The 17,437-nt window shown below is 36.0% G+C and overlaps 1 protein-coding gene across 1 annotated transcript in view; it reads right to left on the bottom strand.

The window, feature by feature from the left end:
- The window catches only part of PTPRN2 (protein tyrosine phosphatase receptor type N2), a 1,449,868-nt gene that overhangs the window by 17,128 nt on the left and 1,415,303 nt on the right, over positions 1-17,437 (bottom strand). The gene's annotated exons all lie outside the window — the stretch shown is intronic.

Genomic DNA, 17,437 nt, shown 5'->3' with positions numbered 1-17,437 from the left:
CTGATTGTTCTTAACAGGGGCATAAGAATGAAAAAAAAAAGAATTCTGTTAACTGTTTTTCAACATAACTACTTTCCCTGGAAATTCTTTATATTTTATTTTATGTATTAAAAATACTATTTCCAGAAGGGCTCTACTGGCTTTCCAAGTCTGACAGAGGGGTTGATGACATTAAAACTGCCAGATTATCTAAGGTCCTTTAAAGCTCTGATATTCTACAATCTTTAAAAATTAGCTAGTTGCCTATTTTTCAATTTTGTATGTTCCCAAATTCATAGTTTGAGTTTGCTTGAAATGAAGAATATACTTTTGGTTCATATGCAAATTATCTAGCTAAATCTAAGATCCTGAAGTACATATACTTGTAATTTCCTTTGTAAAATATCTAATTTGTTATCATATGTTAAAAAATTAAGAATTTTTTCAGCATATTCAATTAGCAAAATTAAATGATTTTTTTCCTACTGCCTGTTCACCTGCTCTATCCACCAAGAATGAAGTCATATTTTAAGTATTGGTCCTCATTAACAATTATTCCAATAGTGATGACAAATACGTTAACTATCTATTGATAGCATACATTTCCACAGAAACAGGCTATGGCAGATGCAATATTACAGTGATTTCAGTGAAGACATCAGCAGGAACTGTGTAGGAATGAGCATAGGTACAAAAGATAAAATAATAAAGAGGATGCTGAACAACTGGATCAATACATTTCATTGCAGTATTTGCTGTCCATTCAAAGAGGGTGCCACGTATTTAATATTTCCTCCACATTTTCTCTAACAATAGATTTTGCATTTGATCATTAAAGGGAATTTATTATTATCTGATTTGACTTTCAAAGGAGTCATTCCCTAAGAAGGAAAAGATAGGGTGCTTTGAGCAATGTTATAGGAAGGTGAGAATGGGCCAGTTTAAGATAATGTTACTTTAAAATCAGGGTGCAATATGTGTGTGTGTGCATATATATGTGAAAATGGATTGAGAGCTCGCCTCAGAGTCAGGAGGACCTGGGTTCTAGTCCTGCCACTGCCACAAACTGGCTGTGTCCCCAAGACATTCAATCTCCTTTAAGATTGTGAATCCCTAAACAGTTGCAGATCTAAACATCTCCCTGACTTACTTGCCTGTTCTCCATACACATCCTCTACATCTGGCTAGCCAGTTCTGAGGTTATTCATGAAACTAAAGCTGAATTAATATCAAGGCTCACACCAAAAAAAATCACAGTCCCATGGACAAAATACTTCCAGGACAACAAAGTAATCTGCTGCAAAGTAACAGGAGCTCGCATTTCAAAATAGACTCTTCTTAAGTACAGCTATGTAGCTTCTACTGTGACTAACCAGATTAGTCGTGCAAATTTGTAGATGTATTTGGGAAGAAACTATCCTTAGATAAGTCTAATTTATAACTAAGGAAAAAAAAGGCATAGATAGGCAGTTCAACACCTAGGATATGATTAGTTCCCTTGGGAAAATTGACATTTCCTCTCTTTATTCATCATTCCTTGCAATTCTTTACAAAACATTAAAAAAAACCCCAAACCTTTAATTTCTATTTTAGAAACAACTCTAAGCAAGGGCTAGGCAAATAGAGTTAAATGATTTGCCCAGCGGCATGTAGCTAGGAAGTGTCTGAGGCCAAATTTGAACCCACATTCTCTGGATTCTAGGGCTGATGCTCTATGCACTGAGTCAGTTGTCCTTTCTGTAACATGTTTCTAAGCCTTGTGATGGTCATATGTTACAAAGGACTTTTTGCACTCCATAGTACTACTGTTTCCCCAATCCAAGCAAGCTTGTGTCTTAGCTTTCCAGTGGTCTAGTAACTGCTGGACTATTCTTTACTTATTGGGAAAAAAGTCCCTTAAATTCAGAGAGAAGATCACAGGGCATCTTTTGTCTCACTCCTTCTCTTTGGGTTCTATTCACACTTTAAGTCCCTAAAGGTGATTATGGGATCACAGATTTAGAACTGGATGGTCATCTTGTCCTTGCCCTTTCATTTTATTTATTTAATTTTTTAAACCCTTGCCTTCTGTCTTAAAATCAACACTGTGTTTTGGTTCCAAGGCAGAAGAGCAGTTAGGGTTAGGCAATGGGGGGAGGGGGCTTAAGTTGACTTGCCAAAGGGCCACACAATTAGGAAGTGTCTGAGGTCACATTCGAACCCAAGACCTCCCATCTCTAAGTCTGGCTCTCAATCCTAGCCATCTCCATCTAGCTGCCACCCCTTTCATTTTTAAAGGTAAAAATAAATAAAGACAAGGAAACAGAAATCCAGTGACTTACAACTCTCACTGGTAATCTTACTAGAACCCTCCCAGCTCAGTCATTTCAAGGCACATTGTCTTCCGACTACTGACCAAAGTTTGGCATAAGAAAGTCTCTTCTGTTCCTATAAAACACTGGTTAGTAAATTGTTCTTCTTAGACTTAGACCCAAGGCTGCTTCCCTTTGGGTTTCTGCGTTGCACAGACTTACCCTTTCCTTGAAAGACCATATATAAAAACTCTTGGTGCTCTAGAAGTGGCCGATCCTTTCCATCTGACCTTGTTTCTCACCGTCCCCTGAAGGAGATTCTGAACCAGACTTTGTGCTTGGTTCACCCCTTAGCTGCCTTTTCCATTTTATATCAGGTGGGCATTTAAAGCCCCCTTCTAGGATGTCTCAACTTGTTCTCTTCTTCTGAACTTAAACTCCCAGGTAGGCTCTATTTATATTCCCACAACTAGAAAATTTGAAAGACACAGCAGATGCGAGATTGAGTTGGGTACTATTTCCTATTAATCACTTTGAACCTTTGCTCTGGCATTTAAGCTCAAAAACTACATGTTGTTGGTAAAATTATAAATAAGTATTCAGGGGCATATACAAAGAGGAGTCATCTGGTAGAGTGGAGAGAGAGCTGGTCCAGAAGGCAGACAGACCTCTGTTCAAGTCCTGTCTTTGATATATACTGTCTGTATCACCAGGGAAAACCATTATTTCAGTACTGAAGGCAATTCTCTGAGACTCTAAGTTGTAGAGAAGGGACAGAGTTGCATTAGTAGGAGTTCCCTTTGCCAATGAAACCTCAGGTCCCATATTGCTCCTCCTATCTGAAAGTACTTTGTCTCTCTATATTAAAAAATTGATGGAGTAGTTGCATTTTTACCAGAGCACATGAATTATAATATAGCTTATAATATCATTATTTCCAGATTTCTATCTTTGTAGCTATAGTACTATATACTATAGCCATTGATTGAGAATCACTTTCTAGAATTAAGAATTAAGAAGAATTAAGAATTATAATAAGTAACTAGGTAGTGAAGTAGAGTGCTGAGCCTATAGTCAGGAAGACCTGAGTTCAAAATTCAGCCTCGGAGACTATTTGTGGGATCGTGAGAAATCATCTAATTCCTCATTTGTAAAATGAGGATAATAATAGCACATCTCTTAGGATCGTTGTGAGTGAAAAACATGATAATATTTTTGTATGATTCTTAAAGTTCTATGTAAATACTATTAATATTATTATCGTTCAGTCATTTCAGTCCTGATTCTCTGTGAACTCATTTTAGGTTTTCTTGGCAAAGATACTGGAGTGGTTTGCCATTTCCTTCTCCAGCTCATTTTACAGATGAGGAAACTGAGGAAAAAAAGGTTAAGTGACTTACCCAGGGTCACATGTCTAGTAAACATCTGAGACCAGATTTAAACATAGAATAATGAGTCTTCCTGATTTTAGGCCTGGCACTATCTGCTGTACCACCTAACTACTCTGTTATTATTATAATATGAGAAGGGCAGGTTCTACCTTCTTCTTTGGCAGTTATTCATGCAGTAGTTACCTAATAGCTGATGTTTTCTTTTGGCAGACAAATTGAGCTACAGTATGATTTTTTTGATAAAATGCTATGATCAAGTTTTCTCTTTTTCTCCAGGATTACTTATTAATGAGAGTGAGAAATAGAGAGAAGAATCTAATTTGTTTTTTTCCTAGAAAAGTTATCTTTAATCTAAAAGAGGTAATGGGAAATGCCTCTAATCAAACTTAATAGAGGTGAAGAAGTAATTAGTGTTTAAAAAGTACAAGACAACATTATGAAATAAAGCAATTAATAGTCAGTTTTGTGATAAGTAATATTTCCTAAATCATCATCATAATAATATTTACATAGTGCTTACCATGTACCAGGACAATGGTACATGAAGAAACAGGCAGAGGTTAAGTGACTCACCCAGGGGCACACAGCTCCCATCTGAGATCACATCTGAACTTGATTCTTCCAGATTTTAGATCCCAACTCTATGCACTGCACCATCTAGCCGCCTTACTGTTGTTGTTTGGTGCTAAGATTAATAGTAATCTGTTGCAATGTGTGAGAAAAAACTGATTTGTCAAAATTCTTTTTTGAGGGGGCAGAAACAAGCAGGCAAAAAGCACTTTGGGAAAATGTACCTAACTCTTGCTTTCTGCTGTCTTCTCTGAACATCAGTACCGTTACCTCTACTTTAGAAAAAGTGAAATATAAAAACCTGAATTTATGAAATAGATAAATTGTTATTCCTTTCCTCCACATTTAATTATAAAAGGATTAACCCCAGAGTGTGATTAATATCTTATTTGCTTTGTCAAAATTTGTTTTGCTCATGTATTTTTAGAAATGCTTATTGTATAAGTTGAGGCACACCTGTAGGAAGAAGGGAAAGGATCTGGCTCTGTGATGTCATTGATAGAGGAAATCTCTACCCACATAGGTTGGTACCTTTTCTGCAACTTATAGTCTCAGAGTCCTGAGAAGTTCTTGTGCCTTGCCAAGGGTCTCAGAGCCAGAAAGTTTCAGAGGCAGCCCGTTGAACCCATGTGTTCTGGCTCTCAGGATTGCCCTCTATCCAACAATCCACTGTGGTTTACATGAGGCACAGATATGTGATGGAATGTCAAAAGGGAACGGAATTGTTAAAGAGCGATGCTCAAGTCAGAAAGTATGTGAAAGATGAAGTTATTGGAGGGCAGAAAGATGAGAAAGTTTCATTGCAAATTTAGTATTTTTGATAAGAAAGTGATTTTAGTCTGGCATGCAGAAAAGTTCCAACTACTTGCTTTTTGTAAAAGCTCAAGATTGCTCAAATTCTGGAGAGATGATGCACTGTACTTTTTTACGAAAGTCACGCTTGATTAAATTAGTTCCATGTGTGTTGAAGGTTGCAAGGATCTACGTTTTAAATGGGAGCATACGGGTCACTGTAATCAAACAGTGTAGCTATGTGATGCATTACTTAAGGCCAATTCTCCCTTGTGTCTAGATCACTCTCTTGTACATTGGGCACCTAGAAAGGCCCATTCTTGGCTGTCACTAGGGGCCTATTGTGAGCACTGCAGCTGTAATGCACTAAATGGTCTGCTGGTGTTAGGAAAGACTATGGTGCACTCGGGTCCCATTTAGTGCACTGCTCAATAAATATTAATTGCTACTACTATTACTTTCTAATCCACTTGGGGTTCATTGGTTTAGAAATTTACTGATTGGTTAAACACATTTTCAAGGCAACAGAAGTTATTTGGCACTGGGCCCCATATTAAAAGGACATTAGTGTTAAGTATTAAAACTATTTTTTAAAATGAAAGAGTCAAAGCTTCAGTAAAAGGAAAGAAAAACAAGGGGACATCTCACTAGTGTCTCTTTATGCTGTTGGACTGAGTCATGGGATGAAATGAATTTTATTAGACTAATTTCCTTCAAGGTAAACATGAGTGCCTGTGAGCTTGTGCTCACTATCGAAAAGCCTTTATATTCTCAGAATATTCTTTTGCCAGCCTCGCTTTCAATAGTCTTTGCAATAATAATAAAAAATATTAATAGTAACAACAGGAATATATTTTATCTCAGATTTTACCCGAGAATATTTTTCAAAAGGTGGGAACACAATTTATTCCCTTTTCATTAAAAAATTTAATATCTGGAATATATTCTGGGGAGAAAAAATTTTTAACGAGGGTATATTAAAAATTACTTCTAGTTTACTTGAGAAAAAATGCCTTCCTGGGTAAATTCATTTTAAAAAGTTCTCTTGAGGTTTTATATGTGTAAATATATTTATATATACACACACATACACACACACACATATATATATATATTCAGACATATACACATATACCTCCTTGCATATATGTGTGTATATTTACGACATTGTTCAGTCATTTTCATCACAACCAACTCTTCATGACCCCATTTGGGATTTTTCTTAGCAAAAATATTGGGGTAGTTTGCCATTTCCTTCTCTAGGTCATTTTCTAGAGGAGGAAACTGAGGCAAAGAGATTTCCCTGAGGACATATAGATAATAAGAGTCTGAGGACAGATTTGAACTCAGGAAGAGGAATATTCTTGTCTCTAGACCAGGTATTCATATTTCTGTAATACTGCACCAAGCACAAGTCTCTTTCATACAAGTCTTGTGAATACTTGAAGATAACAATCTTGTATCCCCAAGGTCTCCTTTTTTCTAGTTTAAATCTCAGTTCCTTTCATTGGTTCTCATATAGCCTGATCTTAAGACCCTTCACCATCTTGGTCACTATCCTCTAAAGAGTCTTCAGATTTTCAATGTTGCTCAGTTATTTTTTAGTCATGTCTAATTCTTTATGTCCCCATTTGTTTTTTTAAACATAAATGTGTGTGTGTTTTCATTCAAGATATACTCCTAGAGTCAGAAGTCCTAAGTTCCTGCCCTATCTCTGCATTTCCTAGCTTTATGACCCCTGGCAAGTGATTAGCTCATCTGTTAGGTTACTCATCTGTAAAATGGGGGTATTTACTTGCACTATCTATTTCATAGAGTTGCTGTGAGAAAAGTGTTTCTTCAAACTTAAAGCACTATAGAAATGTGAATTGTCATCCTGACTGTTATCAACACAAATTGGATAGAGCAGTTTACACCTAATTTAAACCTAAGAGTTATTTATGGTTGACATCTGATTTACCATTTGCCCTTTAACACTGATATTAGTCCTGTCCTCTGACTCCATCAACAGGAAAAAGGATAACAATTACTGCATGTTATGCTTCTTTTGTCAGACATCCCATCACAGCTTTCCATGAAGAGTTCTCTTAAAATCTACTACTGAAATTATTTTAATCAAGGAAACCCTTGCAAATTTTGTTTAAAAAAATTACAATCAAGAAGATTCTTGCTGAACCTGGAAGCAAATTATTCCCTGATTTGTGCAACCTGCCAGTAGAATCAAAGAAAGCACATTTGCATCATACTCATTTTAAATTCAAGGAGTGCAGTGTCAGGACAAACGGGGTATTTTTTTTTCACTATCACTGCTTTCTTTTCTTTTCCCAAATGTTTAATCATTATTTTGAGGATCTTTGATCCTTGGGACATGAGGTTAGCTTTAGCTCAGTAGTATTTTATGCTAAAATGGAAAATCTCATTTAATTAAAACTTTGCAAAACCTTAAAGGTCTGGAATCTTCATATGGGCACATTCATTTTTAAACTACTATTCTTTATCATTTGAAAAAGAATGAGTTTTAAAATGTGGCACATAAAAAACAACTACTAGAATGCATTTGGTTATTATTTAGTCATGTATAATTCTGTGACCCCATAGACTATAGCATGCCAATGCTTTCTATAGAGCTTCTTATAAAAAAAATACTGGAATGGCTTGCCATTTCTTTCTCTGGTGGATTAAGACAAATAAAGGTTAAGTGACTTGCTTAAAGTCACCCACCTAGCTAGTAAATGTTTGAGGTCAGATTTGAATTCAAGTATTCTGATTCCAGACCTGATGCTCTATCCACTGAGCTTGCTGAACCATCTCTACCACATCATCCTGCCTCCAGGAATGGGGTTGGAAGGCAGTAGGTATGTATGTTAGATGTCACATAACATCTTATGGAAGAATAAAACAGGAAAGGAATGGTTGCTAATGCTTGCCTCAATTTCCTCTTCTATAAAATGAGCTAAAGGAGGAAATGGCCAACTACTCTAGCATCTTTGCCACAAAAACCCCAAATGGAGTGACAATGAGTCAGACATGACTGAAAAGATTTGAAAAGTAAATGTATGAGTTGTTTAAAGGTCATTTGTCTATGGGTAATTGAACTGTAGGATCGTAGAGCCAAATTCAAACATCTCTCCTAAATGTATAGAAAGGTCCCAGGTAAGAATAGAGAACATGCAATTGTACCAACTTTAACATGATTTGTTTAAACAAGCTGTCAACTCTGGAAAGAAAGGAAAAAAGAATTAAGATTATAGTGTCATTTCTCAAGAAAGATTTAATTGATGCCAAACAATCACCACAATGTGGCCAGAGTCTAGAAATAACTGCAGCCAGCAAAAATCTGATGCCCTCCAAAATGGAGTGATATGACAGGTAACAGCAACAATAGTTTAAAAGTATAAGCTTCTTTGAAATATTACAAAGGAGTATGTAAGATCATAAGCAATAGACTAGAAAATAATCCTTCAGAGAATTGGGAATGAACTAGATTATCCTTAGAGAACTTGAAGGTTAAACTGGAAGAAGGAAAACAAATAGAAATGAAATGAAACAGACCTGCCACTATTTCTACAGGGAGCTGTTTTTCGTTAGCAATGAAAGTAAAACTAATACATTCAGGCTATCACCCCAGTACCTATTAAGCTGTGTAAGAAAAAAAAAAGCAAGGTTACTTAAGATGATGTTTGTAAGAGAAGCTGGACCTGATAAAAAACATACCCAAGAAATCCATATAAGAGAGGGCAGCTGGGTGGCTCAGTGAATTGAGATACAAGCCCAGAGATATGAATTCCTGGGTTCAAATCTGACCTCAGACACTTCCTAGCTGTGTGATCCTGGGCAAGTCAGTTAACTCCTATTGCCTAATTCTTATCACTCTTATGCCTTAGAACCAATACACAGTAGTGATTTTAAGATGGAAGGTAAGGGTTTAAAAATAAATTAAAAAAACGAAATCTATATAAGAGATTATATAATTTTAAGATAATTCAGGATAACTTAGATATCTCAAAAGAATGGAAAATATCTCAAATGGTATTTTGAGATGTTGTATTAGATGACCATTATGGTTCCTTCTACTTTCCATTTGCCCTGCCTCCATAAAAGGGTCACTGGGAAGACTTATGCAACACATTTCTAGTCCTCCAGCTGAGTACAAAGGAAAGAGTATCAATTAATTTTTCATAAAGCAGTTAATTTGGTAGAAATGTATGAAAACTTAAAGGCTCTCACAAATTAGGTCTTTCTATTTTTTAAATTCCTGGTGCTTTGACAGAGTGCCAGGTATATCATAGCCATTTAATAGATACTTGTTGATTAACTGGCTGATATTAATATTGTATAAGAGTTGAAGATAGATGAGTTCACAGAGATAACATGGTTTAATGATTAACTGAGTATAATGTAAACTCTTCTACATTGTTTCATTTTTAATGTAATATTCTGAGATATTATAGGGCTAGTCTATATCCTAGTTGGAATTAGTGAGATTTGTATCCCAAATGCCTAGCATAGTGGCTGCCACTTTATATGTACTTAATAAATATTTGATTGACAGAGAAGCATCAAGTGGGGTTTAAATTAAGGCGATATCATCACCTAGAGGAAATTCTTAAGTCATGGAGAAATCCAAATATAAAGGAGATTCCCTATTGATAAAGTTCTCCAAGTAACATGATGTTAATTGCATGAAACCTGGTTGATAGTCATTCAAAATAAAATCCATACTGCAAAAGCAAATTCAATAAAAAAAATACATTTGCCAAATACTTTATTGAAAGGTAGTCTTGCATAGTGGTTAGGAGACTGGCCTTAGAGTCAGAATGATTTGGAAATTCAAGTCCAACCTCTGATACAAACTAGCTGACCATGGGTGACCATGGGAAAGTCATTTAACTGCTCTTTGCCCCCAAGTAAAACATCCAAATGTACAAAGGTACAAATTTGAATTCATTAAGGAAATTTCTAGAATAGAAATTCCCTGCACTGATAAAATCACAAGTTTAAACTAAAAGACAAAAAATATACAGAGGGTCAGGCAATCAACTGAATTAGTATGTGTGTATATATGTGTTTTATATATATATAACACATATATATTTCTCTATAAACATAAAGATCTATTTTTCTGTTGGCAAGCAGATACATATACACTATCACTTGGAAACACCCAGGTCAATAGATAGACTGATACAAATAAATAAAATTTGTAATGGTCATGAAGTTGGTCAGCAAACTAGAGCTAGAATTGAGTTAAAGAAAGAAGTATATTGGAGAAATTGCAGAGTCATTTCATTAATTTCATGCCCAATTAATTTCATAAATATTAGGCTGTTTGCCCTCACAAACCCAGCATTCTTCCAGTGATGCTAAATGTCTAAGCATTATGAAATATCACAACTTTAGAAAAATAAAAATTGTTAATGATTTAAAGGACAGATGTATTGGGAAGTGAGCACAATTAGGTAATGATGTTTTATAGACTACCAGAGATGACTTGGTTGCAAGAAGGGACATAAAAGATTTCACTGGGGACAGCTAATGGCTCAGTGGATAGTGAGCCAGGTCTGGGAATAGGAGGTTGAAATCTGCTCTCAAGACACTTCCTAGCTATGTGACCCTTAGTACTGATTTTTTTAAGAATCCTTACTTTCTGTCTTAGAATAAATACTGTGAATTGGTTCTAAGGCAGAAGAGTAGTAAGGGCTAGGTAATGGGGCTCAAGTGACTTGTCCAGAGTCACACAGCTAGGAAGTATCTGAAACCAAATTTGAACTCAGGTCCTCCCAACTCCAGGCTCAGCTCTCTATCTCACTGAGCCCCCCAGCTGCCCGGCACTTAGTATTGCTTCTAAGATAGAAAGTAAGGATCAAAAAAATCAGGGCTCCATGAAAATGACACTGGGGTGATGGAAATTTTTATGAGAAAAGGAGTAGGATGGATTTGTGGAATGGAGTGTACTGTAAGGAGGGAAGGCTAAGAAAGGCAAGTGTCTATGCCTGGAGAAAGAAGGACTCAATTAAAGAGAAGGGTCTAAAAGGAAGGATTAGGAAAATGAGGAAAGGGGCAAAGACAAACTTTGGCTACTTCCTGCTACCCTGGGCATCTTTGTGTAAGTATTTAACTGCATCAAGGAAAGAGATTTTAAGGTAAAGAGAACAATTAGGAGGCTACTGCAATAGCCCTGTTGAGTAGCAGACTAAATAGAGAAAATAGATACAAAAGATATTGTGGAGATAGAAACAATTTTTATTTTGATTAGACTTGATTAAAGTTATGGGGTGTGGGAAAGTAATGAATTGAAGACTATGCCAAAGTTGTGAATCTGGGTGATGAGAAAGATGGTGGAGCCTTTGACATAAACAATAGGAATTTTAGAAGAGCGGGTCTTAAAGGAAAGATGACAAGCTTTGTTTTGGATGTTTTGATTTTGAGCTGGTCTCTGTTTAACAAGAAGGATCCTGTAGTTACACAATCAACAGATGACATAGAAGGTGAACAGGAAATTCACAAGTCTGCTTACTGGAGAAAATGGAAGTTTAGTTTGAGATTTGGGCTTTATGTTACTTAATAATAATAGGACGTTTCAAAAGAAGGGCCACCCATTTAACAGAAGAACAATGAAACAACCAGCTGCAAGATGTTTCATAGAAAAATACCAATGTAAGATATGCTTTTAAGTGATGTTTTCCAGTAACAACAGGCCCCATTTCATTGTAGGTTTTTCCATTAAATAATTGACCTCAGGGTCCACTGTGCATGCCTGCCTGTGGCTTGGGGCATAGCTCCTGTGGTGGTCAATTATCTGACAGTAGGGCCCACAACAAGCAATATGGCTTTACTGCTTCCTTGGCAACTCATTCACAGCTCCACTGCATAATAGAATTCCACGTGCAGTCTGTGCCTACTTAACATACACTATGGCTACATCATTGCAAAGACCAGTTTCTAAAATGTAGTGAAATGTCAGTATTTCAAGGGGGACAGACTAGCTCATGGAAAGGGGAAAATGCTAACAAGAAACAAATACAAATAAAACCTTTTTGCATTTTCTAATCTTATTTTTTAAAAAAGGTAATTAAACTATCTGACTGTCCAAAACACAATTATTTTTCATCCACAACAGGGTTAAGGCACAGCATTATGCTATCTAAGAGATAAACCACCGACAAATTTTTTTAAGAGTTAGCCAAACCTACTAATATGACTTCCTCCCCATCAACATATTTTACTTAAGTTCTTTGGATTTATCTTTTCAAACTCATCTTATCCAGCTAGACCAAACATATAATTCACAAACATCTTTTACCACCCTGATTTGGTCTTGTTACCTCACATCTAGACTACTACAAAAGGCTCTATACTGGTCTTCCTGCCATCTGTGTTTTTCCATTCCAATCCATCCCACACACTGATGCCAAATTAATCTTTGAAAAATATTCTTTGATCATTTCATTTGCACTCTTAAAAACACACACACACACACACACACACACACAACACAACTTGAACTGACTTCTCATTCCCTACAAAATAGCAGTTCAGCTCCTTTACCCGGCATTTAAGATAATCCATTATCTGGCCTCACCCTACTTTTCTAATCCAAAATTCTGCTATTGCTCTACTTAAGTTAAATTGTCTTCTTCACTACAGTCTGTCTACAATCCCTGCTTTCCTATCTTTTTACCTCAGCTCAAGCTCCCTGGAAGGACCAACTTGCCTCTAACTGTCAAAATCCTATTCATTTTTCAATTCCAATTCCATCACCATAAAAACTAACATCATTTGAACCAGAAGTGAGCTCTCCCTGGAATCTTAAAGAACAGTTTGCATTTTCTATTCACAAAGTATTGGTTATAAATGTACGAATGTATGTATATATTATAGATGGATATAATATATACCTTTCATATTGGGGGCTAAGGGGATGGTGCCTCCATGATCTGGAAAATCCATGTAAAATATTTTGTTTCCTCCTTTGTACTAGAGAAGAAGTCTGAATTTTTTCATTTACTTTTTATGGAGTATTTATAGTACCTCATTGTAAAATTTGGATTAAGTTATGCATTTCTGAGTTTCTAATTTTTTTCTTGGTTGTTTGCTGGCTTTTCTGGGTCATCTGTGGCTTCCACAAAACTCCCTCAAAATTCCTATTTAATTTCTTATGCCTGACCCATGATATATTGAAACTGTGATGTGGAAAGTTACTCTGTGTGTGCATGTGTATATTTATACATATGCACATATACATATGCATGTCTGTATGTATGTGTGAATGTGTGTGTGTGTGTGTGTGTGTGTGTGTGTGTATAAAGTAGTTATTTCTGTACAAGTCTTTTCTTTCCAAGTGAAGTATAAGGCCCAGTAGCTCCTGGACTTTATCCTGCCCTCACTGTAGCATCTTATAGCATCTAGGATAGCACTTTCACATGATAAATCATCAATAAATATTTGTCTCTTCCTTTCAGAGGAGAAACTGCCAGATAACAAACTCAGATCTATAATGTAGACGATGAGGATAAGATTCAAGAAAACAACAATCTAAAAAACCCTCTCTGACTTTTAATGAGTTTATTTGCTCTGTTCTTAGCAAAGATAATTAATTTAAATTTTATCCTCTAATGACATGCAGTTTGTTATTTTTAAGTATGATAAACCAGTAAAAAAAGGGAGTTGCTTAATTAAGATATTCTCGCATTGTTCAGTACAGTACAGGATGAGTCATGAAGTTAAAAACCTACATGAATATGCAGCAAGATTCATTTGATCAGTTTACGTCACACCTGATTTTTTTCCCTCCTTTCTGCCTCTCCTGGTCTAGTTCACCAAACTATTTAAAGCTAATATTTAACCAAAACTTTGCAAACGATTAACATGTCATGAACAAGATCTCTCCTTGAGTTTCCACTCGGTTTAGGCAAGAAAGAAGGTTTTTGAAAGATACTTTGATATTTCAGAGGGGAGGCAGAAGGCAGAAGGAGCCCTGAGCCTAGACACAATCCAGCCAGTCGTGTGATCATGATTATGGGCGAATCCAATCTATGAACTTGAGTCTCTTCACCTGTAAAGTGCAAGAACACTTTACCAGCCTCCCAGAGCTGTTGTGAGGCAAAAATATGGAAACCTGAAAATGCTATATAAATGTGAGTTCTTAATGCTACCATGAACAACAATGCTTTTGATCTCTTTGGAAATTCAAACCTCTTTGCATCGCTGAGTGGGTGGATAGCATTTGTACTGCCCCTGCACTCAGTGACCCAGCAAGGGATGGGATGAGGGGAGAGAGCAGCCCAGAAGAATAAAGAATAAGGAGAAGCAATGGGAAAAGGCTGAAGTAGGGCCACCATTTGTAAAGCTTATTTCCTTCGGGGAGGTGGGAGGAAGGTTGGTGGGAGTGTTGGTAAGATGATCTACACGGCAAATACACATAATAACATTAGAATGTAGCATTAAATCAAATGACAAATATATAATGAACAATTAATTAGAAATATGAACCCCAAACTTACACTGAGGTTATGCAAGATTTGACAAGGTTTGTGTGACAGCAAATAACAGGAACAGGATCAGATTGCTGAGGATGAAAATCTGATGGGGACTAGAGGAACATCATCATCTCACTGTTTGTTCCAAATTCGTGCAATTAGATTATTTAGAAAAGCACTCTGAGTTAATACAGCTAAAAAGACAACAACTAACTGGCACATTTATTTTGAACATCCCCTAATTTAGTTCCCAAAAGGAAATTCTCATTCCTATGACTCAGGCCAAACAAAAGAAACAGGACTCCCAAAAAAATGCTTTCTACAGTTCTTTGAATAACAATAGCAACTGGGAGATTGGAATGTGTTTATTCAGCATACAACTCCTTCTAGCATCTTGAGACCTTTTCAAATTCCCTTCCCCCTGCCCAAACAAAAATCCTGGTAGGGAATCCTCTATAAAATATGTGATGAATATTTCCCCAGTGGTTGAGTTCCTCTGATTGCCACTATGTTAGCTGAAAGTTAGAACAATTTCAACTTTGCCTGGAGGCTCCAGGGTGGCTTGACAAATGTTATTTTTTGGGAAACTCTTATCACTTGCCAAATGATGGAACTGCTCTAAATTCCTAGTCAACTACATCTCTTCCCCACCTACCTTAGAACTCCAGGAGGACTTTCCAAAAGGATAAAAGACACACAATTATATATATTTGTATGTATGTAAGTTTAGGGAAATCTAAAAAATTCAATAGGCATTTATTAAACTCCTACTATGGCCAAGGCACCATGCTAAGGGCTAGGGACTGAAACACACAGTGAAAAGTAGTAAAACTTAATCCTGTAAACTTTTGTTTTTGTTTCTTTTTTTTTTAAAGAAATATTCATAATTTTATCAGTGATTGAGTGAAGATCTTGAATGCAAATTCCTTAAATGAAACTATTTTTGAATCAAAAGTGTCATGTATTTGTTGAAAAGAGAACTCCTTTACTATATATATGTTCCCTATGATAAAAATCATTGAAGTACAAAAGTATTTTTATAGTTTTATATCTACTAGTTTCCCACTGGAAAAAAAAAGTAGGGTTAGCCTATTTACTTTGATTTTGAAATGCATTATTGTCTGCTCTTTAATAAGCTAGACAGTGGAACTAGAACTTAAATTATTCTAAGTTTATTCTTAAACGTCCTTTAAAAAAAAAAGACTGAAGGCCTTAATCCTTACTTAAAAAGCCTTTATGAAAGAAATTCTAGTCGATGCTGTCGTTGCAGCTGGACCCAGGCTGAAAGTGCACTTCCATTTTTCTGTTTAGAACTGAAGAACTCTAAAGTTAGTGCTAGCACTCCACATAAAAGCTTTGGAAATGGCATTCTTTGGTCCTCGTGCAATTCATTCTTTTTAAGAAAAGGAAATGGAAAGAAAGGTTTCATGTCCAGGGCTTCAGGCCTTTGATCATTTGATGAACACTGGATCCTCAACCTGGGCCTCAAACTTCTCAGGCCAGACAAAGAAGGCCTAGGCCTCACAGGCCGGGCCTAGATTCCTGTCAGAACAAAACCTTTGGCTGCCTCACAGTGTGACGGCCTGGGAAAGGCCCACCTCAGCAGGGCTGAGATGCCCGCTTTGCCCTTTGATCTTTCATTTAGACTACATCCCGAGCTCCAGGTCAGAGGATTTCAAATTGCACACCCCATTGGCAGAGGGGAGCCGGTCAAGAACAAAATGGGGTGTGTGTGTGGGGGGGTGACCAATCTTTAAAAAAAAAAAAAATCCTGCGACTCCTTTCTTTGGCCAGTTTCACATGACTTGTTTTGTATTGTGTAATACTAAGCCCACACTTAAAATGGAATTTGACATTACATGGTACAATGGAGTCAATAAATAGCATTCTTTGGGGCTCTTACAATAAGTCAACCCTTCCTTAAGTGGTTGAAAGCCTGAAGCTGGAAAATACTTCCATAGATACGAAATTGCATATGTTTAAACTCCAGTTTTCATCATATCCTCTTGGTGAAAACCAACATAACCCAAACAAATATTGAGATGATGTCAACATCTGTTTCACCTGCTCACACTCATTTTTGTTTTCAGTGAACAAGTTGCTACTTGAATTGACTTTGTATTGAGTAGCTTTTGGAGTCACGTATTCCTTCGCAAACACACACACACAGAGACACATTTAAATAAAAAAAATCCATATTCTCTTGGAATTTTTCTTTTTCTTTGCAAGATGATAGAGCAGGTAACCCAGCCACCCTTACCAAAGATGGCAATTTCTCTCCTTCAACAACTCTGTGGTTATAAATGACAAGATGTTTGAGAATAAAAATATACTTTCTTAGACAGAATTGTTCCCCTTGAAACTTGATAAATAAGCAATAGAATATATCTCCTTTTGTGTATATATGTTAATTCAGAACACTTCAAAAATGTTATTTGATACTACAAAACCTCATTTTAACATAAAGCCTTTATTCTCTTTTTTAAAGCATCCATACGGTAGGAATCCTGGAGGCCCTGAAGGGTGTCCTGATACATGATAAATTAGGCATCATAATGAGTGACTTCTGTACCTCAAGGAACCTCTCTGGGTCTCAATTTTCTCACATGTAAAATGAAGGGATTAAATGACCTGAGCTCCTTATTATTATATTAATTATTATTTCATTAATTAATACATAATAATAATACATAAATATAATATATTATTTTATATATTATAAATACATAAAAATAATATATTATTTTACATATTATAAGACTCCTTCCAGTTCTAGTATTATTAGAAATAAGATGGTAAATGTACAAAGGGCCAAAAATTAAAAGGGAAGTTATATTTTAATGAAATCAGGGAAGAAATTCTTATAGTGCTACTATAGACTCAAATATCTTTAAAAATTGTGAAATAAGCTAATTATTTACATTAAATAAAAAAA

Source organism: Gracilinanus agilis, chromosome 5, assembly GCF_016433145.1.
Source record: "Gracilinanus agilis isolate LMUSP501 chromosome 5, AgileGrace, whole genome shotgun sequence".
Lineage (NCBI taxonomy): Eukaryota > Metazoa > Chordata > Mammalia > Didelphimorphia > Didelphidae > Gracilinanus > Gracilinanus agilis.
This window is presented reverse-complemented; position numbering and strand designations above follow the sequence as displayed.